This window comes from Peromyscus maniculatus, chromosome 9, assembly GCF_049852395.1.
Source record: "Peromyscus maniculatus bairdii isolate BWxNUB_F1_BW_parent chromosome 9, HU_Pman_BW_mat_3.1, whole genome shotgun sequence".
NCBI classification, from domain to species: domain Eukaryota; kingdom Metazoa; phylum Chordata; class Mammalia; order Rodentia; family Cricetidae; genus Peromyscus; species Peromyscus maniculatus.
In genome coordinates this window covers 26,500,248-26,525,343 of record NC_134860.1, presented here as the reverse complement: position 1 = coordinate 26,525,343, position 25,096 = coordinate 26,500,248, and the positions used below count along the sequence as shown (strand labels likewise).

At 44.5% G+C, this 25,096-nt stretch overlaps 1 protein-coding gene across 12 annotated transcripts in view; it reads right to left on the bottom strand.

Annotated features, from left to right (window-relative positions):
• Cadps (calcium dependent secretion activator) overlaps nucleotides 1-25,096 on the bottom strand; it is a 440,161-nt gene that overhangs the window by 204,720 nt on the left and 210,345 nt on the right. The gene's annotated exons all lie outside the window — the stretch shown is intronic.

Here is a 25,096-nt window from a genome sequence, read left to right as displayed (position 1 = left end):
CATCTGTATGACGTGGTTTACTTCTCGCTTGCCTATAATTGGTTCCTCGGTGCTGGTGTGGCCTTTTGCTTGGTCTGTATCCTCAGAAACAAAAGGAGACCTTCCCCATATCCCCAAGGACTGGGGACATGAAAGGAAGACAGTGAAGTAAAATGACTGACTTTCTGGACCTTGCACTTTCAACCACAAATATTGATTGCATTTCCTCTAATGAAGAATATTCAGTACTAGGAATATCACAGACAGCAAGACCAACAGAGCTCAATTTCTAGGGCACCAGACTCTCATTTTCCCTTAGCCCCAGACATTCCCATCAAAGGAAAGTCAAGCTCATACCCATATGCAGATAGGATTTATTTCCATAACACAATGCCTACATGCTCTCCTGCTTGAGTTGGGATTTTTAAAGTAGACAGTGAGTATTGATCAAAGTACATTAAAGTATCTTCCAGAGGACCAATCACTGGGTGCTGGTATTTTTTTTTATGGGTTCTGGTTACTTCTTATATGATTTTTCATTATTTAAACCCAAAGGGGCATAAGTGCTCTGACATATGAATGTTTTTGCTTTTGTAAGCGATTGTATAAAATATATAAATGTTGGTGAAATGCAGAATAAAATAAAGTAAAACCAAAGCAAGAACGGAGACCAGGGTGTGATGACAAGATTTAGTCACTAGATGGCAGACCTAGGCTGTAAATGCTTCCCCAGTTTCATCATTGGTCAACTTCCAGAGAGTGCTATAATTCAGAAATGGTGTATTTTAATGCCATATTCCCAGGTATATTTCCATTTACTGCAGCAACATTTTAGCTAAGAAAAAATTTATCTGCTTTAGAAATGTTTAAGAACACAGTACGTCTTCTGCATTCTTTGCTACCATTTGAATCAATGAATTAATTGACAAAAAAAAGGTAATGTACTGAGAGTTCACAGTGAAACATGACTCTGGATCCTGTTTATATACAAGCAGAACAGAATAGGGAAAGTACATGTCCTCCTCTGGGAGGAGAGCCCCACTCATTGGGGTGCTGTGAACTTGTTTCCAAGGCTGCATCTGTGTGACATGGCTCTGTCCCAGGGCAGAGACAGACACTGGGGGAAGCTGGGGCACGGCAACATCTTCTCCAGCACCTGGACAGTAAGACAGGGATGCAAAGAGGCAAGGCACGCAGCTCTGGGCACGAACTTGCTTTTCCTTTTCTGGTGGCTGATAATTCCCTCATGTTTATTCAATACTGAGACCCAATATATTGCCCTTTGGATTGAAGAACTTTAATCAGCTTCCATTTCTGGATGCCCTCAGGAAAGTGTCTAGATTAGAATAAATCTTTATTCGTTTTTGGCCCTTAAGACAATATAAGCCAAAGGGTTTGTAGTAGCTCACTAGACTCCTTGTTCTAAGCTGTGCCTCAGTTGCAATTTTCTTCTCTCTCTCTCTCTCTCTCTCTCTCTCTCTGAGATTTTATTTTTTATTTTATGTGTACAGGTGTTTGCCTAACTGTATGTATGTATGTATGTATGTATGTATGTATGCATATGTGTACTATGGGGGCCAGAGAAGGGCATTGGATTCCCTGGGGCTGGAGGCACAGATGGTTGTGAACTGTCATGAGAGTGCTTGGAATTGGACCTAGGTCCTCAGGAGGAACATCCAGTACCCTTAACCACCACGTTGTATCTGTGTGCATATATGCACACATGCGCACACACATATACAATCCTCCCTTAAAATTGTTTTGTTGTTGTTGCTATTTTCCAAGAGTACAAAGACTTAAGGACTAAAGTAATGGTCTTCTGAGTCAACCTCCAGGCAGCCAGATCTTCCTCTGAAGACACGGGGGCGGCGGGTGAGGACAGTGAACACATACTCTAACTTCTCATACTTCAACAACCATCTCCTGAACTCCTGTTTCAGTCAGTGAACTGAAACATACAAATGGCTTGAGATCGCAGATAACAAGAATTGTTGGTGAAATCAATGATTTTCCCAAGGAGGATGATTTTGTCCTTCTCTTCCTGGGGATATTTAGTGTATCTGTTGACACAGCACAGTTTGTCACCACTGCTAGGGTATGGGTGTTACTGGCATCTACTCAGTCTATAGTCTGGACTTATTTCTCTTCTGTCCTTTCTTCCTCATTTTCAAGAGCATCTTAGAAACTGTTAGCGTGTGAAGATGGTACTAAGCCTCTTGTAACTAAGAACTAACTGTCCCCAAACGTGAATCCTGGAGAGTCTGAGAAAGCCTGATCCCCCTTCCAACTTCATCCACAGAACTCTAGACAGACCTAGGAGTTGTCCGCTCCACTTGACAGGACTGGCCTGGCTATCCGTCTCTGGCGAGCCTCTGGCCTGGGCTGTCTGGCCCTGCATCTCTGCAGCATTGCTCTGCAGACATCCCCTCTGTACTTGCACACTCATCCCAGCTCCAGATGTTGGTGAATTTCATCAGAGCATCCTTGGGTGGGGTGAGGGGTACTAATAACCTGCTCTTCGCTAACACAGCTTTTCCCTAGAACTAGTTATGATAGGACTGGTTAGATTTCTTTAAAAGCATATCCCAAAGCATCTCTGGGCGAGTCTGTTCAAAATAAAGCTCTGCTTTAGACACTCAGCCACCGCCTCCTTTCAGATGTGCCTGCTTCCTGCTTGGCTGAGACTTTCAGATCCCAATGCACAGACTTGTCTATTCTCAATATGCTCTTGTTTCTTTTCCATTCTTCAGGGCAGCTCAGCCATGGTCCTGATTCCAAATCGCATCCCTTAGGAGATGTGGATTGTAGTAACTCTGTAGTTCATCTTCACTGTTGACTTGGTGAGATTCAGGATCACCATGGAAACAAGTCTCTGTGCAAGTTTGTGATGGATTTTCTAGATTAGCTTAATTGAGGCAGAGCTTCCTCCCCTCTATGTTGGGCCTTTCTATGGACTGGAGTCCCAGGCTGGATGAAAAGGAGGAAAGGAGCAGAGTTCATTTCTCTCTACCTCCTGACTAGATGTGAGCAGCTGCCTCAGGTCCTCACTGCCGTGGCTCTCACTGCCGTGGCTTCCCCACACTGATGAATCGTGCCCTTAAACTGCGACTGAACCCTTATTTATGTTGTTTTTGTCAGATGTTCGATTATAGCAAAAAGAAAATGAACTAATTCACCGTCTGCTGATACCTGCTGTGTGCAGTTATGCAGCCTGGGGACCAGGGCAATCCCTTCTCGGCCCCACCTCCACGCACTGATGCACTGGTGTGAGCTGCTAGATGTGAGTTTGCCATCCTGACCACACCCACCCAATTCAAGGCTGAGAAGTGGACCAAGGACAGGCCCATCTGATTCTCACCCTTAAAGAGGGAGGCACAGAAAAAGGTGCCCCAGGAGCCAGGTTACAGCCCTGCAGAGTCAGGGAGCCAGTGTCTGGTCCTCGGCCTGCAGGGAACGCCTGCTGTTTCCAGGCTTCATCCTGCCACTACCAAACATACTTGATGGAGTCTCTTTTCCCAGCTTCATTTTCAAGACTCTGTTTTCCCTCCTAAATGCAGGATGTATTTATAGAGATGTTTTCCCTTCTCTTCCTCCTCTTACACTTTTTTAGAACTCATGTTTCCTGCACAGGCCTGCACTTCAAGGCAAGAGGTTTTGGTAGCCGATTTTGTGGGAATGCCCTTCCCACCCACTCTGCACTTGCAAGGACTTCCTAGCTCAGTGCAGGGGCCATTTCCAAGTACCTCCTCCTATGTATTTTTTGGTTTCCCCACACAGAAAATTCGGCAGTTCTCAGAAGTGAAGGGCTTTCTGTTTTATATTCAGATGAACGCACAGGATCTCCCCCAGCTGTGAACGCACAGGATCTCCCCCAGTTGTGAACACACAGGACCTCCCCCAGCTGTGAACACACAGGATCTCCCCCAGCTGTGAACGCACAGGATCTCCCCCAGTTGTGAACACACAGGATCTCCCCCAGCTGTGAACACACAGGATCTCCCCCAGCTGTGAACACACAGGACCTTCCCCAGCTGTGAACACACAGGACCTCCCCCAGCTGTGAACACACAGGATCTCCCCCAGCTGTGAACACACAGGATCTCCCCCAGTTGTGAACACACAGGACCTCCCCCAGCTGTGAATATTCACATGCCCTAAGAACTAGGATTTTGCTTGTCTTCTTAGTTCCTCTTTCTATTGAGTCATGATTTATATATTGGAGATAAGTCTCTGAAATCGATTAAGTTATTAATTTTTAAAAAGGTGTGGCTCAGGCCTGGTAACACAGTCCAGATGGCAGAGCACTTGCCTAGCAGGCACAAACCTCTTGGTTTGATCTTCATACTGTACAAATCAGGTATGGTGGCACATTCTTGGAATCTCAGCACTGGGGAGGTGAGGAAGGAGGTCAAGAAGGTCATCCTGGGCTACATGGCAAGTTCAAGGCCAGCCAAGGCCATGTGAGACCTTGTGCCAAAAGAAAATAAAAATAAAAACTTGGTGGCTTGTTAAGTGTAGTGGGTAGCCATTCCAGCTTTGATCTGGAAGTTCCAACCCCCATTGAGGCTTCGGAAATGGTCACGCCTACAAGGCGGGGCCAAGAGAGGACCCTGAAGACCAAAGATCCGGATGTGCCGGCTCTCTTGGTTCCTGGATCCTGGATGTTGGAGGTACACTGTGCAGAGTTCTCCAGAGAACACCGCTAGACTGTGCCATGCCTTTCCCCAGACTCTGTAAACTATCCCTTCACTTGTAAGTTACCCCACAAAATAAACCTACCTTTTAATTATGTGGAGTGGCCTTAATAATTTCACCAATAGTTAAGTACTTTGATAATTTTCATCTGATTTTTCCTAGGCTATAATAAGATGCCCATATACATATAACTAAAATTATTTTTTTGGTTTTTTCATGAGGAAAGAGCACTCAGGTGTGCTATTTTGTTCATATAAGTGAAGACAAAGCTTCCTTCCTTTGTCATGAATTCCATGTTTGATACTTAACTACCTATATCCTGCTCATCTGCTTTACTTTATGAGTTGGCTTCCAAAGATTTACCAAGCAGAAAGTAAATCATGGAATGCTCTAGAAAACAATTACCCAAGAGAATAAGTGTAAACCAGAGGCATTCAGAGACACTGTGCTCAGAATGTACTCGTGGAAGGAACTTTGGATCCACAGACAGATACCAAAAGGTCCCACAGAGGCTTTCTCTCCTTTCCTGTAATTCTTCAGAGAGTCCCAGTGTGTGAGATGAGCATCTAAAAATGATCAGCGTTTTTAATTTACAAAGAAGGCAGTTTTTCTGGACTTTGAAGAAGAGGACAGATCCAATGTAGAATTTGCTGATATCCTTTGTTTCTGCTGACATTACTTTCTGGTTCCTTCACTTGCATCACCCAGAACAGGAGCCTTTACCATTCATCTTCAAAGGACAAGAAGCCTGGTGTAGTGGAGCAAGCTGATAGTCCCAGCTACAAGGAGGCTGAGGCAGGGGGATCACAAGTTTAAGACTGGGTTGGACCCTGTCTCAAAATAAAAAAAAATTTTTTTTAAAGGGACTGAGATATAACTCAGGTCCTAGGTATATAGTTCAAGCCTAGTACAATACACACACATACACACACACACCACCACCACCACCACCACCACCACCAACAACAACAACAAAAAAATAAACTATGAAAGAATTAAAGTCCCAACATGGTGATGGTTGAAAACAATAGCAGTTTTGGGGAACTGCGGTCGGTACACTTGTCTGTAGTGAACGTTAAAGATCTGTCTGATTTGAAAAGGGGGCGGGGAGTTCTTCCAAGCAGATCTCTGCTAATCCTGCTCAAAGCTGTATTTGGAATAGATTTTTTTCTATGAAATCTCATCATTAATATGTATATCTGAGGATTAATTCTTACATAATGTTAAGTTCTTAATTCCTCAGAATCATTTCCATTTTCCTTTCTGTCTGGTGTGTGTGTGTGTGTGTGTGTGTGTGTGTGTGTGTGTGTGTGTGTACAAAGTACACCCCGGTTTCAACATTACCTGTCAAATTTCAGTTCTGACAAATTATGCTAACCTCTACCTAATCCAATTATTCTGTATAATTAAAACAGTTAGTTTTAAATTACAACTGAGCATAATTTTAAGGGGGAAAATAAATCTCTCTTTTCAATTTTCTAGTGCTTTAGTTTTATCCAGCTTTGCTAACTTGCTTATGGTCTGTCTATAAAAATAAACTTAAATGTAAATTATGATTTAAATCCCTGTGGGCAAGCTGTTCTGCCTTATTTGTTAGAAAGCAAATAAGACCTACTTTATAGTCTGTTTACTAAAGTGAAATTTCAAAGTTGGGGTTGTAAAACATTAACTCTATTGTTGCCGTAAATGCAGAAATCAACAAGCAAAGCAACGTTCTCAGGACAACACGCGCATCTTTAAAGCAACCCATTATCTGATGTTTTTCTTTTAAGCTAAAAGCTGATACAGGAGTGTTGTGTGCAATTACGCATGCTCATCACCCAAGCGGCTCTTCAAACAATCCATCAGGGCAGGAGACATCAGCTTGTGAGTATCTGATTTTGATCACTGGAGATCGTTTGAGCATTCCTCCTGCTCTGCCTCTCTTACCGACATCAAATCACTACCCACACCTCGAAAAGCAATGGAAACAAAGGGGTCCTCTTCCCTTAAGAACCTGTTACATTTGCAGTCTCAAGTATATTCACCTCAGACTGTCATATGAATTTAACTGAAAACCCCAGGTTAAACGAGGGACTCGTAAATCAGATGAACCCCACTGCTTCCCAAGGAAGACTTTGCAGGTATGCAGTTTCATGGTGGTAATGGTAAAACATTTCGTTTCTCTCTATTGGATGTGAAGCAGCATGTTTTTCCTTCTGTTAACATTTACAAATTAGGGAAACTTTAGAAGGGTGTTCTACAGTGACATTTGCTCCCATGAGCACAACCAGATCGGAAAGAAATGTCCCCAGGTGTGGATGAAGGCAGAGGAGTGTAGGCCTGCTCCAGTCTGCAGCTCTGGAGCGGCAACCCCTGGCTCAGGGCCATGACACAGATACTGCAGATGTAGAACAGATGTGACTGTGTGTACCAGCCCTCACAACTGTCCTCCAGCTTCAGCAGAAGCACTGAAGGTGACAGAATCAGAAAGATGTTCCTACAGGGCTAATGCTCAAGACTATGTGTTGAGGTCTTTATTTGGGGGCTACGTGGATAAAATCTAGCATGTAATTATTAGCACTGTGCTTGCTCCTGGGAGTGGTTTACCAGCTGTGGAGCCACATGACTAGATCTTAGGAGCCGGTTTTCCAACTCACTGGGGGCTCAGCCCTGCACACAGATGCTGTTCTGGTTTCCCTCTTGACTTGACATTCTCTCATTTACACTTGCTTGCACACCCCTCTCCCTCAGCTGTGGGCCCTTTTGTGTCATTCGGAACCGTCTGTTCTCTTCAGCCACTCCCCTCTGAACCACTGTCACATCTGGCTTGGATGACAGTGGGTGCTCACGCCCCCTGTCCACTCTCTTAGAAACACAATGTGTATAGAACTCTTACTTCAAGAATTGTAAAGAGCAGCTTACTGGGGAATAATTGATGCCACAAGTCCATCAATTTTAAGTATATAATTCAATGCTTTTGGTAAGTGTACAGTACTGTGTAACCATTGTTCAGCTACAATATTAGAACAATCCCCCAAATGTCTCCTGCACCTGTTTGAAGACAAACTCCACTTACCACTTCAAGCAGCTGCACAGCCATTGTATCCATGGACTTGTATGTTCTGGAGGGTTTGTAAAAGCACACAGTGGGTGGTTTTGCATCTGGCTGCTCTTGCTTGGTGTAGTATTTTGAAGCTTATCTCCATTGTCTCAGGCATCGGAACCAAACTCCTATCGAAGGCTAATAACACACCCTCTGTGGTTGTTTTCTGTAAGCACACTGGAAGCCATCACTGAACTGAATTAGAATACGGCAGAGCTGATCAGCATTCTGCTTCTCCTCCAACCCGAGAGCTACAAAGTATGCAGCAGTTTGGCTCCCTAATATCACTGAGATGAGAACTGAGGCCTTTCTATGGCATATAGGCTTGTCTGACATGGCTGGTATCTTCCTCTATACGGTAGTTTGAAAGAAAATGGCCCTCAAAGAGAGTGGGCCTTGTTGAAGTAGGTGTGGCCTTATTGGAAGAAGTGTGCCACTGTGGGGGTAGGATTTGAGGTCTCTTTTGCTCAAGATTCCCTCAGTTTGACACTCAGACCACTTCCTGTTGTCTGTAAGACATAGGACACTTAGTTACAGCTCCAGCATCATGTCTGCCTGCACACCACCATGTCCCACCATGATGATAATGGACTGAACCTCTGAACTGTAAGCAAGCCACCTATACTGAGTGGTTTTGTATGTCAACTTGACACAAGCTAGAGTCATCAGAGGAAGGTGCCTCAGCTGAAGAAATGCCTCCTTGGGATCCAGCTGTAAGACATTTTCTTATTTAGTGATCAATGGGGGAGGGCCCAGCCCATTGTGGGTGGTGCCATCCCCGGGCTACTGGTCCTGGGTTCTATAAGAAAGCAGGCTGAGCAAGCCATGGGAAACAGGTCAGTAAGCATCTCCCCTCCATGGTTTCTGCATCAGCTCCTGCCTCCAGGATCCTGCCCTGTTTGAGTTCCTGTCCTGACTTCAGTGATAAACAGCAATGCGGAAGTGTAATCCTGATAAGCCCTTTGCTCCCCACTTGCTTCTTGGTCATGGTGTTTCGTCACAGCCACAGAAACCCTGACTGAGGCAGTCTTACTCACTTCCTCCTTCCTCCCAGACTCTGGACAGTCACCCTTTCTGTCTAGGAGCATGACCTACTGACTCCACTTTGGGGCCCAGGACTCTGCTCCTTCCTCTTGCTTGACCTTGCTTTGTTCCAAGCACCAGACCTTGACAACTTGAAGCCACAACTCAGGTGGCTGTTCCTGACTAGTCAGTCTCAAGGGAGGCCCATCCCTATCTGCAGCATCCTATCCCTCTACTTACTGTTCTGAAACCACATCCACTCCTACTTAAGGATCTTTTCTTAGAGACTAGTTGTGTACAGGGCAGCTGGGATGAGCGACCACAGGTTTAGAGTCAAGTATGATTGACTACCCTCATCTCTCTGTTGCATGTTTGAGTGCTTAGGTGTGTATCCCTGAGTAGGTGTGTTACTTGTGTGTGAGTGCACATGTGTGTGAGGTGTACTTGCACATGTACACACATGTGCATTGTGTGTGGAGGCCAGAGGTTGATATTGGCTGTCTTCCTCACTTGCTCTCCACCTTATATGTAGGCATGGTCTCTTGTTGAACCCCGAGCTCACAGATTCAGCTAGTCGACTTATCCAGATCTCCCGGGGGTGGGGGGCACGGGTCTCCTGTTTCCTCTGCTCCAGTTCTGGGATTGCAATGGGCGGTCAAACCCACCTGTCATTGTGTGCCTCTTCAATGCCTCTCTATTTAGAGTGCCTGCAAGCTATTTCTCAAGTACCAGAGTATTTCCCTTATGGGGCAGGTGTTCTCTTAGTATATTAAAAGAAAGCAGAATAAAAATCCAAAAGAAAAGAGAAAATTATGCATACATATACACACAAATACTTATCAAAACTTAAAAAAATCTATACACATAAAACATTTTTCTCTATCTAAAAAATGAATATGGGGGCGAGAAAAGTTGAGGTGGTGGGTAATGAAGTTGTTAGGTGATCTTTTCTTTACTGGAACTAAACTGAGTTGAGTTAACCTCAGTTCTAGGACTTGTTTGACAAACCTACCTCACTTGATACAAGAGGTCCTATCAGGATTTGGTATCTAAGTCACTGATGATTGAGGAAAATAAACAAGACCCTATTTTGATTTTTTATTACATTTATTTCTCTCTCTCTCTCTCTCTCTCTCTCTCTCTCTCTCTCTCTCTCTCTCTCTCTCTCTCTCTGTGTGTGTGTGTGTAGGTGTACGCACGTGCCCACGTACAGGTACATGCCACATTGTGTCCATGTAGGTCAAAGAAGAATTTGTAGGAGTCAGTTCACCCCCCCCCCCAAGGGTCCTGGGGACTGAACTCAGGTCATCAGGCTTGTCAGAAAGTGTCTTTATCTGCTGAGCTGTCTTAGGCCCTAAACGTCCTATTTTATAAAGGACTTAGATGGTTACTATAATTGTACGGGAACTGGAGCTTTTCCACAATGTCCGATTTGTCTCTTGTGCATTGCCGCTCATATACTTTAATCCATAGCCGTTCTTTTCTGCTGTTTCTACCTGAGATCAGCACAAATATAACCAGGACATTAACTGCCTTTACCTCCATGTCCAAACATGCACTCTGTGTGCTTAGCTTCATGAAGTGTCACTCTGCTGCTAATACAATAATTCTAATCAGGCAGCTCTTTTCTGTAAGCAGGCAAATGGAGCAAATTGAGATTGCTCAGTGAGGTAAGGGGATGACCTTCATTTGAGCACAACGATTTGCTTGCTGTTTGTATACAAACAGCTGAACCACATCTTAATTCCAGCCTGGAATTTGAAAGCTGCAGTGAATTCTCTGAGGTTGCCAGACACAAAGACAGATTCCTGATGAAGAAGCTGAAGAGACGGAGGTCTCCGCAAAATCCATCAGCAAGCGCTTGTCAGCCATGCACTCCTTCCCCTCGGGATATGAGATAATGGAGGCCGACTGGATGTGTTCATTCCAATCAAGTGACCAAATGTCCCCTGCTTGTCCTAAGATGTCAGACTCTCATAGTACAGTCTAGAAAGTTAGGGTAAGCCCGGAGGAGCTAGTTAATGGTCTTCCTTCTCAGCATGTAAGAAATGACTAGCAATGGACTAGTAATACCATCTCTATGAGTATATGCAAAGTCACGGCGCCAGCTGAGTATAAGGGGTTCCATTACAACATTATCCACAACTTGTGTGCATCTGTGGGTGGATAAAACATGGACACAGCCACAGATCCAGCAAAGCAAACTGGAAAACATCATCAAATATTTACAGTGATGCTTACTGGATATGAGGATCATGAGTAATGTTTAATTCTCTGTATATTTTTCCCACTTTGCACAACCAACATATCAATATCTTTGGTTAAAAAACATAACATCAAATTACACCTCTAAAAATGATGCTCATGTGAAGACCCAGCATGCTGCCTTCCACAGAGTCGGTAGCAAATAAGCACGGTTTGAAGTGCTTGCATAAAATACAGACTTCCCTTCAGTGTCTTCACAGATGCAGCCGTTAGGAATTGCGAGTCCAATTCCACTGTAAAGCTAGAGTCCAGCTTGATTCATTTGCATGTAATTAAATATTATCCCCACGACAGGCTCATGAAGCAGTGGTGATGTCACCTGCAGAGAGCAGCCTGTGCTTTGGGTGGGGCTGGATGTTCTGTAGGTTGTTTTTTTCTAAATCTTTTCTCACTAACGCTTCTATCAGCAGCAGGTTTCATTCCAGGCATAGTGCAACCTGCTGCTGTGGAATAGAATAATTGTTTAACGATGTAAACATGTGTTTCATTTGTTTATGCTGCATTTGTTTAACTATGTAAATGTGTGTTGCATTTATTCATTTGCATTGCAGAATAATTATTTAACTATGTAAAGATGCGGTGCTTTTGTTTATGTTGCATTTGTTTAACTATGTGTTGCATTCGTTTCACCTTGCCTACCTAAGGCACCTGATTGGCCTAATAAAAAGCTGAATGGCCAAGAGCTAGGCAGAGGAGGGATAGGCAGGGCTGGTGGGTAGAGAGAAAAGGGGGACCAGACAGGCAGCTGAGGTCCAGCCAGCCAGACATACAGGAAGCAGGAAAGTAGAATAGACAGTATGTAGATAAGGTAACCAAGCCTCAGGGCAGCACATAGATGAATAGAAATGGGTTGATTTTAAGTTAAAAAAAAAAAAAAAGCTAGCTAAGCTAAGATCCAGCATTCATAATGAAAAATAAATCACTGTGTCATGATTTGGAGGCTGGCGATGCAAGAAAGCCTGCTACAATCTGTCTTACAAGCCAAATAGGAAATGAAGCTGGACACAGGCAGAGAATGTCTATTTTCTCCTTGAGTTCGGTGTCAGTATCACAATGTCAGCATGTAACATGCTGGAAAGGACATCTCTGCTAATGCCGGGAAAGAACACATTTGGTGGGGCTGAGCAGTACTCTTGAGGGTGGGATGGAAGACTCTGCTGGATACTCATTACTTACCTCTAGGGTTGTAAGAGACCCACTTGAGGTCATCTACCAAGATGATGGCATTGCCACTTACAAATAGGCAAGGAGTGTATGAGGAAGAGATTCGTGAAAACTGGGGTGGTAAACGTCCAAGACAAAGGCCAGGTGCTGGTCAGTGGAGACTGCTCAGTGCTTGGGGCTAGCTCCCAAGAGGAGCAGACGGAGTCAGTGTTGTCATTAGGCCCCAGTGATTTTGAGTCTGTCTGTCTGTTCCTTTCATTTCTCTGTCACTACGGCTACTGTCGCTCTCACTCGATGACAGTCACAGTCTGCTAGAATGAAGTTAAAAGTAGGTGAGTCCAGTATGGATATTCTTGGACTAAACCCCAAACTTCTTCCTGTGACCCCTGACTCTGTGAGTCCAGTTCTGGCCAGTCTTATTGCCTCAGTTCCTCAGCATTCCTTCACTGCATTCTAGCCAAGCTGACTTTTCTTCTGCCTCTCAAAATCCCAAACTCCCTTTTAGCACTGGTTTGCTGATTGTATGATTTTTCCCTTCCTACCATGGGTTGCAGAATATTTGTTTAACTATGCAAAGATGTGTTGCATTTGATTAATTATGTAAAGATGTGTTGCTGTTTTACCTTGCCTGCCTAAGGCCCCTGATTGGTCTAGTAAAAAGCTGAACAGCTAATAGTGAGGGAGGAAGTATAGATGGGACATCTAGGCAGGGAGGGTAAGTAGGAAGAAGAATTTAGGCTCAAGGAAGAAAGAAAATGAGATGCCAGGGACCAGGCAGACAGACATGGAGGAAACAGGAAAGTAGGATATACAGAATGAAAGAAAGGTAAAAAAAAAAAAACTCCAAGGCAAAACGTAGATGAACAGAAGCAGGTTAAATTAAAAGAGCTGGTGGGACAGGCATAGGACAGGGCCGAGCATTCATAACTAATATTAAGTCTCTGTCTTTATTGGGGAGCTGGTTGGTGGCCCAAAGAAAAATCACAACTGCAATCATGCTGTCCTCATAACGGACTTCTTCTTGTGTTACTCTGACTTCAGTAGTCACAACTTTGGGCCCCTTTCTGACTCTTTAAATTCAGACAGCTTCTCTACGCCTTTGCAGATATCCATGGAATAACAAAGTCTTTGCTTCACCCTGCACCCATATTTTGGCTACATGGCCAAGGGTTGAAAGCACATGTATGGCTAAAGATGAGAATTAGTGTTCTCAAACAAATTTCTAAGGATATAAGAGAAGAATAAAATGATCAACAATTTAAGTATTCCAATTTATTCATTAAAATGGTCAAGGATAAATTTTTAAAGTTCTGATGTGCATAAGCATGTGCACTTTTCTTTTGGTGTGTGTGTGTGTGTGTGTGTGTGTGTGTGTGTGTGTGTGTACATGCATGTGAAAGTATGTATATGTGTATATAAGTATTCCTTATTGAAAAGTGATGCTTAACTGAACCTAATGGTTCAGTCTTATAATCCCAACTACTTGGTAGACAGAGATTGGAGGGTCTCAAGTTCAAGGCTGACTGTGGCCTCAGAGCAAAATCTAAGAACTGATAGAGCTACTTGATTTGAAGTTGTCTTAACCAAAAACAAAAAAAAAAAAACCAAAAAAAAAACCCCAAAAAACAAAAACAAAAAAAAAACGCTCAGGGTAGAGCACCTCTGAACATGTAAAAGACCCTGGTTTCAATGCTCAGTCCTGCGAACAGAAACAACAAAACTCCAACCATACCCCTCTGTTGAGCAAGCACCCCTCACCCAAGGGCAGTGTGAGGGGTTAAATGTTTACTTTCTAGCCTCTCCTATTCTCATGCAGAGTGGGCATTCATATAAGCGGTGAAACTGATGCCATATTATTTTAATGGCCACTGGTCCTCAAAAGAGGGTGTCTGTCCAGCTCATCACATCATCTTTCCCCACAAGCCACTGAAGCTTCATTTTTCATTAGTAAAGATTTACTGACCTTTTTTTCCATCTCAGGTCTAATATGAAGGCATCCTCATATGCACATTTTCTAAGTACCAAGAATTTACACATAAACTGCTCTAGAAAGGAAGCCAAAGGGCATCTGGTTGAGAGACAAGTGTCTTTTCTTCTTTAGTCACACCAGCTGATGTCCTGCGTTACTTGCTTTCATATCCTGATGATGGTAAAGACTACCATTTCTTGTTTGTACAGGTGCTTTGCTTAGTCATTACATTCAATCCCTTACCAGCCAGCCTCCGGTGTCAGTGCTGTGAGCCTCCTCGTAAGGGAAGGAACTGAGCTTCAGAGGGATGTGACAACTCATCTAACACAACAATGTTAGAAGCAAAAGTGTGATCTGAACCAACTGGGTGTCTCTCTCGGAACACTGCTGTAGTGCCAGAGCTGAAGATTTACCTCCTAAGTCTGAGCTGGAAGCAAGGAAATGGAACGAGAGTTTTTAAGGCCTTCCTAGGGCGCCAAGAAACTCCAAAGGACTTAAGGGTTGCAGCGCCAGAGGGTCCAGGACTCTCAAACACTTGGAGCATTGGCATCAGCCATGGTGCTCTGTTTTCCTCAGAGGCCCTGCTTTCACTGAGTTCTAGATCACAGCACAGGGAAACAAACGAAGGCAGCAGTTTAGAAATGCTCAGAAAGAAGGAGTGCGCTGCTGCATTCCAACCTCTTAAGCACTGTCCCTGATCAGAAAGAAGGTGGGTGAGTGGGTGGGTGAAGACCCGCTCATGGGGTGTGGGGCTCCGAGTAAGACTCAAAGGCGGCTGTGCCCTGGAATAATCCTCTGGTACACTGTAAAGATTGGCCACTGAAATTGACGTAATAAGACTCTTGGCCAGTAGCCAGGCGGCAAGTATAGGTAGAGTGACCAAACTAAGGATGATGGGGTGAAAAGGGGCAGAGTCAGGAGTCACCAGCCAGATGCAGAGGAAGCAAGATGAAAATGTCATACTGAGAAAAGGTACCAAGCCACGTGACTAAACTTAGATAAGAATTAAGGGTTAATTTAAGAGTAAGAGCTAGTTATTAATAAGCCTGAGCTATTGGACTTATTAATATTGATTATTAATTAATAAATCAATTATTTATAATTAAGATAAGCCTCTGTGTGGTAATTGGGAAGCCGCTGCCAGGTATTTGGGAGTTGCTGGCAGGACAGAAACTGCCTATAGGGCTGCAACTGTAAGACGTGGGAAGATGTTGTACTCTGCACTCCTCTTGCCTTTGAGAAACAACTCTTATGCCATTGGATCAACCCACCCTACGAGTCTCTCCTCCACTGGAAAAGCCCTGTTTCAAGGGTGCTCACATCTCTTGAGCAGAATAAGCTCCTTGCTTTCCAGGGGTGGCTGGAGGACTGGATAAGGTCTCTTAACATCTCTAAGCTTCTGTTTCTTTCCATTTAATGAGAGGGTACTGATTTCTTGTGTGTGTACGTGTGTTCCGGAGTATGTGTTTGTGTGTGTGTGTGTGTGTGTGTGTGTGTGCGCGCACGCGCGTACATTCATGGGTGTGCATGGGTGTGGAGGTCAGAGATCATTCTCAGGTATAGTTCCTCAGTAGCCTCCACCTTGCTTTCTGAGACAGGGTCTCTGGATGGGACCCACACTTGTCAATTAGGCAGGGCTGGCAAGACAGTGAGCCTCATGGATCTGGCTGTAACTACCTTCCCAGCTCTGGAATCACATCTGGATGTTACTGTGCCCCACTTTTACATGTACATGGATGCTTGGGAATGAAGTTGGGTTTTGCAGCAAATCCATTGCCAATGGAGTAGTCTCCTCAGCCCACTGATTTAATACAATCTTGTAGTACTTAGTGAGACCATGGTGGGATTTGGCTAACACTACTCCATGAGAGGCTGCAACATGCTGATTCTTGCACCTTTACCAGACAGCCTGGTAGTATAGTTTTCAACAATCCGACAGGCAGGTTGCACTCCTGTCAAATATGGAGACACTGAAGAAAAGAGAGAAACATCTACTTGCCTAAGGCTGCCCAGCTGGTGAATGGTGAAGGCAGGACTTGGTTGGTTCTGTCTGTTGTTGTACTTGATAGTGGCTTTAAGGGAATGGTGGAACATTTGTGACTGTATTGGTTTCCGGGAGGGTGGGACTCATCATATTTAGGGCTCTCTCGGGGCTTGCTGTGTGCCCTACAGTATTTCCTTTGAAGACGGGAACACTGCTTATGTGCAAGTGTTGAGTTACACCTGCTGGATGCACTGACCTGGAACACCTGTGCTGGGTGAGTGACAGCAGGATCATTGCTGTTTAAACACCTGTGCTGGGTGAGTGACAGCAGGATCATTGCTGTTTACACACCTGCAGTGTTTAACTCCACAAACAGCTCAGTTCGTGGAAAGGAAATGAGCCTTTTATAGTCTCTAAATGCCCAATCCTGTTTAAAATGCCTTCCTTCTCTGGCTTTTTTAGGAAGGCAGGGTATCAAGATAGTGAAAAGTACCATCTCGTGTTTGGGTTTTGGCTCAGCTATTTATTATCAATGTCATTTTGACTAACTCACATAACCTCAATGGATCTCAGTATTTCCATCAACAAATGGGTATACCAGTGTCTTGCAGGTCTTAGGTACCTAGTCAGTAGAATTGACTGACTCAAAGTTAACAGTTACTATTTTAGATCTAGGCCACATTTTATTCCCATCTCCCCTTCCTCCCTTGAACAGTGTTAAAGTCAAGATTGTGATAGCAAAATGACTTCTATGAAATTGATAGTGTTTAACAAATGTTAATTAATTTTGTATTAACATGTATCATGAGTATAGTAAGGCACAAAGAGTTAGGTTGTTGGCCCAAGGTCACATAGCCAAGGCAAGAATGTGGTTCTGGAACACTTGACTTTGGGTTCTTATTCATGACAGTCGCATGTTGTTCCAGTCCCTGTTGAATCTATACCAAGTATCTCTTGTCTTATTACCAATGAGGGGTTAGAGCAGTGGTTCTCAACCTGTGGATCTCAAAGCCTCTGGGGATTAAATGGCCCTTTCACAGGGTTCTCCTAAGACCATCAGAGAACAGATATTTATATTACTATTCATAACACTAGCAAAATTACAGTGATTAAGTAGCAATGAAATACTTTTATGGTTTTGGGGGTGACCACAACATGGGAACCACAACTGGGTTAGAGTTTCTGGCCTGAATCTCAATGTTACAGGTAAACAACTCCATGCCATTCCTACCTATTCTGTTCCTGATTATTTAATAAAAAAAATTCACAAAGCATATTCTTAGTTTTCCATCATCTACTCACTATTAAAGTGTTCATGAAGTTTGAGTTTACATGGATGTTTTTTCACACTCAGAGGGCGTTTCAACATCTGACCACCACATCCAGCCACTCCTTGATAACTCAGTCTCAGCTACAGGTCCTATCAACTGCCTTATGCCCCTCACCATGGCTCCCTTCCCAGCTGGATGAGAGAGTTGCAGAGTAGCTGAGGTGGAAGGGATCTGAAACACTGCTTATCAGGACGGGGGGGGGGGGGGGGGGCGGGGGGGGGGGCGGGGGGGGCGGGGCCGCGGAAGCTGGGAAGGGTAGTGTCCAGTTGATGATTGACAGGGGGAAGCTAGGAAGGGTAGTGTCCAGTTGACGATTGACAGGATGGGTAATTGCTGATGGGATCAGAGGCAGAACCTAGAGTCTTCTGTCCAGAGCCTGTTCTCAGCACACAATCCTTCCTCCATCTTTAGTTTCATTGGTTGTTTCCCCTGCTAGCTAACCTTGCCCTTCCAGATGACACACAGACTGCTCTTCTGTAATTCTCTGGGCCCCTGGCTTGGGCTCTCTGGCTTGAGAGGCAGGGCAGCCTCTGAGCATCCTGAATGGTGGTTATCATTTTACTGATTCTGAACTCACATGTCTTCTGGGATTCTGGCAGAATAAATTTCTAGGTCAATGAGGTCTTTTACCATTTGTGATTTAATTAACTCTAAAAAACCTAAGCTTTATCTCCAAAAGAAAACCAAGAGAAATGGTGCCTGGGTTTCCACTGCACAGCATTTTCCATCTAATGACTTCAGTACTGTGAGGGTGTGGGGTGTGGAGGAAGTGGACAGGGAAGGAACCACTCTCAGGGGACCACGTCTCTTTTTCCATGTGGGCTCTCCAGTCCTAAAAAGCTGCAGTGGCACCTGGACAATTGGTTATTCTATCCCAACATATGTTTCCACATTTGCTTTCCTGCATGGCTCTACAACTCCAAAGGTCAACTCTTATTGCACCCACCTTGGCCGAAATGGTGACTTCTAGAAACACTATGCCTTCCTTCTGACTACCAGACTGCTGAAACGATGGTCCCTAAGGAATTGGAATTTTCCTGGGAATCCCATGCTGGGAGAAAGAAAAGGAGGAAGCCTTGTTCTAGCCAGACAAGTAGGCCATTTCCTAGGAAAAGAGTTCACACAATTCTGATCTGTCAGGCCACTTTGCAGAGACTAGAACTCAGGACTACTTGGTTATGCATAACTCTGGCCCTCATATCAGGAAGCAAAGATGGACATGGGGATCACTGAGTCTCTTTGTCTCTCTTCCCAACATGGCCACATTGAATACATCTCTCTTTTTCTCTTGCTTTTCTCTGTTGTATTGTCCTACTGAGGTCAGGTAGCTGAGCACACCTTGGTAGGGCTGCCAGGACACAAGCTCTGACCCAACAACTTGGTAACATTATGATTCTTTGATTTCATGCTAATACCTGGACAGCAATATGTGCTTACTACGTATTTTCAAACCAGCAGAGTTGTGATTCTAAGTTTACTCTGTTATTTTAGATGTTCTAGGTTTAAGATGGCAATCCGATCATCTGCTCCCTGGCCTAAAATCTCCCCAAGCTTTCACCGGAGTCTTGGAATAAGCCATTCTTCTTGTGGCTCAGAAGGTCCCAACATGTCTAGCTCTGCTGTGTTCTTCTGGCTTTCCTTTGGGATGTTTGTTGGACAGTACCTAGTGACACTTTCTTTTCTGCTGATCATTTCTGGTCTTACAGTCTTTGCATCTGCTCTCTCCTCTTCCTGGGATGCTTTTCCTATGACTGACTTTTCCTTCCTCGTTCTTTGGGTATTAGTGTAAACATTCTATACTTCAAGGGTCGTCATTGTCATTGGGGACCTGAGTCATCTGTACTTGCATGGCTCTACTATGGCAGCTTGTTTGTTCCTTCAGGGGCACAGATTATAATCTGGTTATTGTCTTACACCATTCTCGTGTTCATTACTGATGCCCTTTATTAGATGTTTTCAGAGTCCCAAAGGTGGGTACATGCACTTCCAGCCCTAGCTGGACAGATGGGAAGATTCCATGGAGGAAAGACAGTCCCTTACCCTATCACGCTCTCCTTTTCACATTTCAGTTGAGTGAAGCAGAAAAGATTCTCCACTTCCAGGGAAGCCATTCCGAGGCTCTGGACACAGAAGACATTTGGTAAAATGAGATGGAAAGTGCTACTGTGGAGAAAAGGATGCATGGGGCCAACACTGGGAAGAAGCAAGCTGCCTTGTAGAGGGCTAATTGTGTGGGTGACTCAGCAGCACACCCTCTCTTTGCATGAGCTGGTCATGAGAGCCTGTCTCTTCTATATTGTGCTGGCCTAAAATCTCCCCAAGAACACATACCACAGAGGGAAAACGGTATCAAAGTCAGTGCACTTGCTCTTCTGTTTTTAAATACAGGCACAGCAGACTGGGCGCTCTTGAAAAGAGACTAGTGCGGTGGCAGAGTTTCTCAGCCAAGACACTTGACCTTCCCAGTCTCTTGGAAATGGCAGGGAAGAATCTGATTGTGATTTCTGATCCACAGCAACAATGGAATTCACACCTTGTGGCTTGTCGTGGCTAATGAACTTGCCAAGTGGTATTGTGGGTTTTATGCAGAGGAGTGTGGTTTCAGGTAAGTGAGAGAAACACTGGGCTGTTATTCAAATGTTCTTCTGCAGAAACATGATTTAAATACTCCGGTATTTAACCTTCTCAAATTGTGCACGCTATTTTAGAGCAGAAAGTTACACTGTGCAAAATTCCCAAGAAAGAGTGATTTTGGACAATATCATTCCATTCAGGGAAATGTCATGTTTCTTTTTTTCCAAGTTAGAGTGGTTTGCAAGCCAGCTTCCCAGCTTGCCATCTCTATACCTCCACATTCATCCCTGTCAGCAGGATCACCAGCATCCTGTCTAGGTGCCATCTGTGTTATTATACACTCAATGCATTTTCTTTAAGTTAATTCAGCCTTGAAATATTAACATATTTCTCTAAAAGGGGAAACTCATTTCCCTGTTGGCAAAAAGACGCCAGCAGCAGTAGCCATGCTGAAGAGTAATTTCGGTGAGTCTGAGCAGAGTAAATGCCAGCTGCTCCTGTCTGCTGTAGGAGGCTCCTAGCCTCAGGCCTGAGGAGGTGCCAAAGGCCTGTTAGCACCAAATTAAAATGACCTCCTTGTTCTGCTCAGTGGAGAGGGCATGTGAAGAAGCGGAAATGGAGCAACTGCTTTCTCTTTGATTTGATGTCCTTCAGTGCCACGCTTTGGTAATACCTGAGATATCTTGTTATTCCTGGAGATAAGAACAACACCTGAAAAATGTCACCCACAGCAATGATGGCCTACTCTGTCCCAGAGAAGATGAACCTGGAACCACAGACTCTCCTTCCTCTGTATGTGTCCCGAGAAGACTCTGCTCACACAAGGATCCAGTTTCTTCTGCTTCTGCACTCCATGTTTTCCTGACAGAAGCAGAAACAATGTGTTGCAAATGGATACCGTGACTGCTAGTGAGCATATCTCACAGCAGCATCTGAGCATGTACTGTTGGTTCACTACCTTAAAAACCCAGGAGAGGAGGAAAACAGAACTGAGTGGATATGTGGCATGCTCAAGAATAATCTGCATGCTGCAAACATGTGGATAAACTGAAGAGTGAGTAGAGGTCACAACTCAGCTCTGAGTATAAAAGATGGCCCCACAACACCCATAACTCTAAGATTATAAAATGCTTTCATTTGTTATGAAATACATTTAGCTCATGGACACAGAACACTTAGATTATGCAACTGATCCAATCTGACCTTGCTGAGATGTTGAAAGGTGTCCTGGTTACAAGGGAGGAAATACAATTGATAAAAAGAAGTAGGAGAGAGCACAAATTCCTGATTACCATGGCTGAGCAATACAGACTAGGGTTTCCAGTAACTGTTCAAAGGTACCAGTTCAACTATATTTAGAGCATGATTGAATTTTAAAAACTGGATGAATTCGCCACTAGGCTTTTCAAAACTCTAAAATGTCTGTGTACAATGAGTTCCCCAGTTTCCCTGATATACTTGGCTAAGCTCTTACAGTCAGTCCCTGCCTCTGCTCTTCTTGAGTATACTGTACGGAGACCACATTGTTGGGTAAGCTGAGTTATGTAACATCTTCCTGAATTTGTAACTATACTTGAAAAAAAAAAGACAAAAGAGAAATTCCCTGTAGACATGTGATAACCAAGATGCACTGTACAGCTACTGGCTGATATTTTGCTAGCTGCAAAGGTAGAATCTATGAGCAACAAAATGAGCTTGAATGGAATACTGGTCTGGAAACATGTAAATGAGACACAGCCAACAGCTGGTTGGAAGAAAACAAGACTCAAAAGCTCCAGCAGGAACAGGGCTACCCTAGGCAGGGTTACTAGGTAATGAAAGATAGCTTTTAGGATAACCAAACTCATATGCCAGAAATAACACAGATCAGCAGTGGGGAAAATTGTAAGGAGAGGAAATAAAAGCCTCAAAGGAGAGAAATGATGGAGAAGTAAGTCCCAATGAAAGAGGACGAATGTAGAGCTGCGCAAACAAGGCATTTATCTTTCCAAGTGAAAGCAGGCAGAAGCAGAGGAAATCTGTCCCCCTGAACTATGATGAAGGAGAAGGTAAAGGAGATCTCTGGGGACAGAACTGTGCATTTGGGAAAGGATGAGTGCAGGACGAAAGGACGCTGCATCATAGGAATAAAGAAAGGGACAGGAAGTTGACAGATTTCAGAATCTGGGTGTATGTCTTCAGCACTGCAGATGGGCTAACTCACAGCACACTCCTTCCCTTCTCATGGCAGACATTACAAGTTGATCATGACATACTTTCTTCCTCCTGGATACAGATTTATCTCGAGATCCTCAACATAGCACACTTGGTAACTCCTAGCAATTTGATGGACTTGAGCTCAATTATGAAGCCTGTATTCTGTATGTATTAAACTGTTGGGCTCCACAAGGCCTGGGCGTGAGGCTCAGAATAACTTCCTGAGCCTAGCTCGAGTTTGGCTACCTGTCCTGGGACATGACTTATGCGTACAAGTGACTCAGCACTAGTTGACCTAGAATCAGCCTCTGCCTAGTAACTGCAGAGATGGCATCCTCTCATTGGCCCGCTAGCCTCATCCCATATCCCCCCCTTCACCCCAACCTATACAGGTTCACTCCTGTTAGAAAAAGTGAGTCCCCACCCAGTGTGTTTCTCTCCGGTAGACAGGAGGAAGGCCGTTTTCACCCATCATCCCACTCAGCCCCAGGGAGAGACTGGCTGGACCAGTCCTGCCTCCGCCCTACCAGTTGGTCAGACCAACATTAAACAAATTAGCAAAACCTCCGTGAGGGTTCTGTAATATTCTCTGGTGAATAGGAACTCAAAAGAGCATTCTTTGCTACAAAAGCACAACATTTTGATGTGAGGAGTTTATGTGCATGGATGCCATAACCTCCACAGGTGGGAACAGATATGCTATTTCAGGTGTATCTAACACTAACATAAACATTTTATACTCATTTCTATCATGAAACTCTGTTTTAAATATTCACAAGGGCATACAAATCTATCCATAATTTACCTTGGAGACTGACGCTGTTTCACCGAGTTAAGTGATGTGAGTTAGCTTAGAGTTAAAATATCCGCTATGAAACAACAGATGGGAAAGCAGAGCTTTCCTCTCTTCCTCTCTTGCAGCACCCTCATACTGAGTCCCTCCTTTAAAAAGTTTGGCAGACACATTACAAAGTCCCTAGCTACTCCCCTGCTCCCAACCCCACCATGTAGCACACATTGAAAAGGCTAAACAGCAAAGCACAGCAGCATTGATGAAGATCTGGCCACTTGAGGAGACATACATCGGCTTTCAGCACCGTCAGCAAAAAGAAACCACAGCCATCATCAGGTAGAACAAGGATCAATAGCACTCAACAAGTCACAATGGCCTCCATTTCCTCCTGAACGTTCGTGAGTCCCCCCTCCCCCAACACACTTCTGGGCATCCGGGCATCCGAGGCATTGCCTATTCATATAAAGAACCACGTGAAGGCAGACAATACCCTCAGCCCTTCTCCAGCCTGAGAAACACTTGGTGCTTCCTTTGAACTATTCTGTTTGAACATGCTGGTGAGTTACTCATGTTCTGCCAAAGAACTCCCTAATGCTGTGGGGAGGAGTCACGGGGAGGGGGTGTACCTTCTGATGACTCTTGTGGATTAATGCCAGCCGTGAAGATGAAGGTGCTCGTTTATCTACGCAGGTATTACGGAGATTGGAAAGGGAAGGATGGAAGCAGTGGTGGTGAGGGCAGGGAGCAGTGATCTCTTGGGAAGTCTCTTCACCCAAACAGACAGATCTTCACTGCTGCCAGCCATTGCCCCAGCATCCTAACCGTCAACGGCCTCACCTCAGCCCTTCTGCTGCAGCTGGAAGGAAGGTGTGTCTTTCCCGTCGCCACCCATTCTCCCGTCCAGCTCCGGAGACTCCTCGTTCCACCACCTCCAGCCCCAGTGGAGTCTTCTGTGCTTCTCTTTGCCACAGAGCCATTGCTAACCAAGCGCCATTCATGAGCTCTTCATCCCGTGGGCGCTTTATAACACTACAGCAGATGTCTCAGGTACCCCAAAAGAGACCTGTTCAGAAGCTGGTTCAAGTCCCCCAGGTATCACCACTCAGGCCACCTTTTCCTCCAGTTATAACTGTATTTGCCCCTAAGTACCCATGGGGTATTGGTTCTGACCTTCTCCACCCACTGATGCCCAAGTCTTCATAACAAATCACAGAGCACTTACGAATAACCTATGTACATCCTTTCATGGGCACCAGATCACTTCTAGGTCATAGGTGCCTAGTAGGAAGTACCGTGGAAACAGTCGCACTGTTTAGAGAGGGGCGGCAACTCTATACACAATCTGTGCCCAGACAGGATTTTTTAGTTTTGTTTTTGAGACAGGCTTTCTCTGTGTGGTCCTGGTTATCCTGGAACTTGGATTAAAGGCATGTGGCACCATGCCTGGCCAATCAATATTCTTTTTTTTTTTTTTTTGTCAAAAATTTCAATCCACAGTTGGTTGAATCTAAAGACATAGAAACCGCACACAAGGCAGGCAGACTGTATTTATAAACACACAGTTGTGATGTCCCCACTAAAATGTGGGCACTGTTAGGCTCACAGTGACCATTTTGGCTTCTGCTGTGCAACAATACCCTGCACACACCCGGTGTTGGGTGGCTCAAGGCTTCAGAAATGGGGCTGTTGCCCGACTCCCTTTTTTAACTTTGAAGGAACCGGGACCCTTGTCATAGTTGTCAAACAGAAATGGCATCAAGGCAGTGGCTGTCTCTCAGTTGGAAGATCCAGGACATCATAAACCAGGCATGATGGCATATTCCTGCAACCCCAGCTCTTGGGAAGAGAAAGGAGGAGGGTCATAAGCCCAAGGTCATCCTTGGCTACATAATCGGTTTGAGGCCAGCCTGAACTACATGAGATTGTTTTAAAAAAATGGAGTCAAGTCCCTTGTTTGCTAAAGAAGGTGTGGACCTTCTGGCCTCCTCTGGGAAAACAGTTCTTTCCTTTGTTATCGGCACAAACAAAACCAACGGCG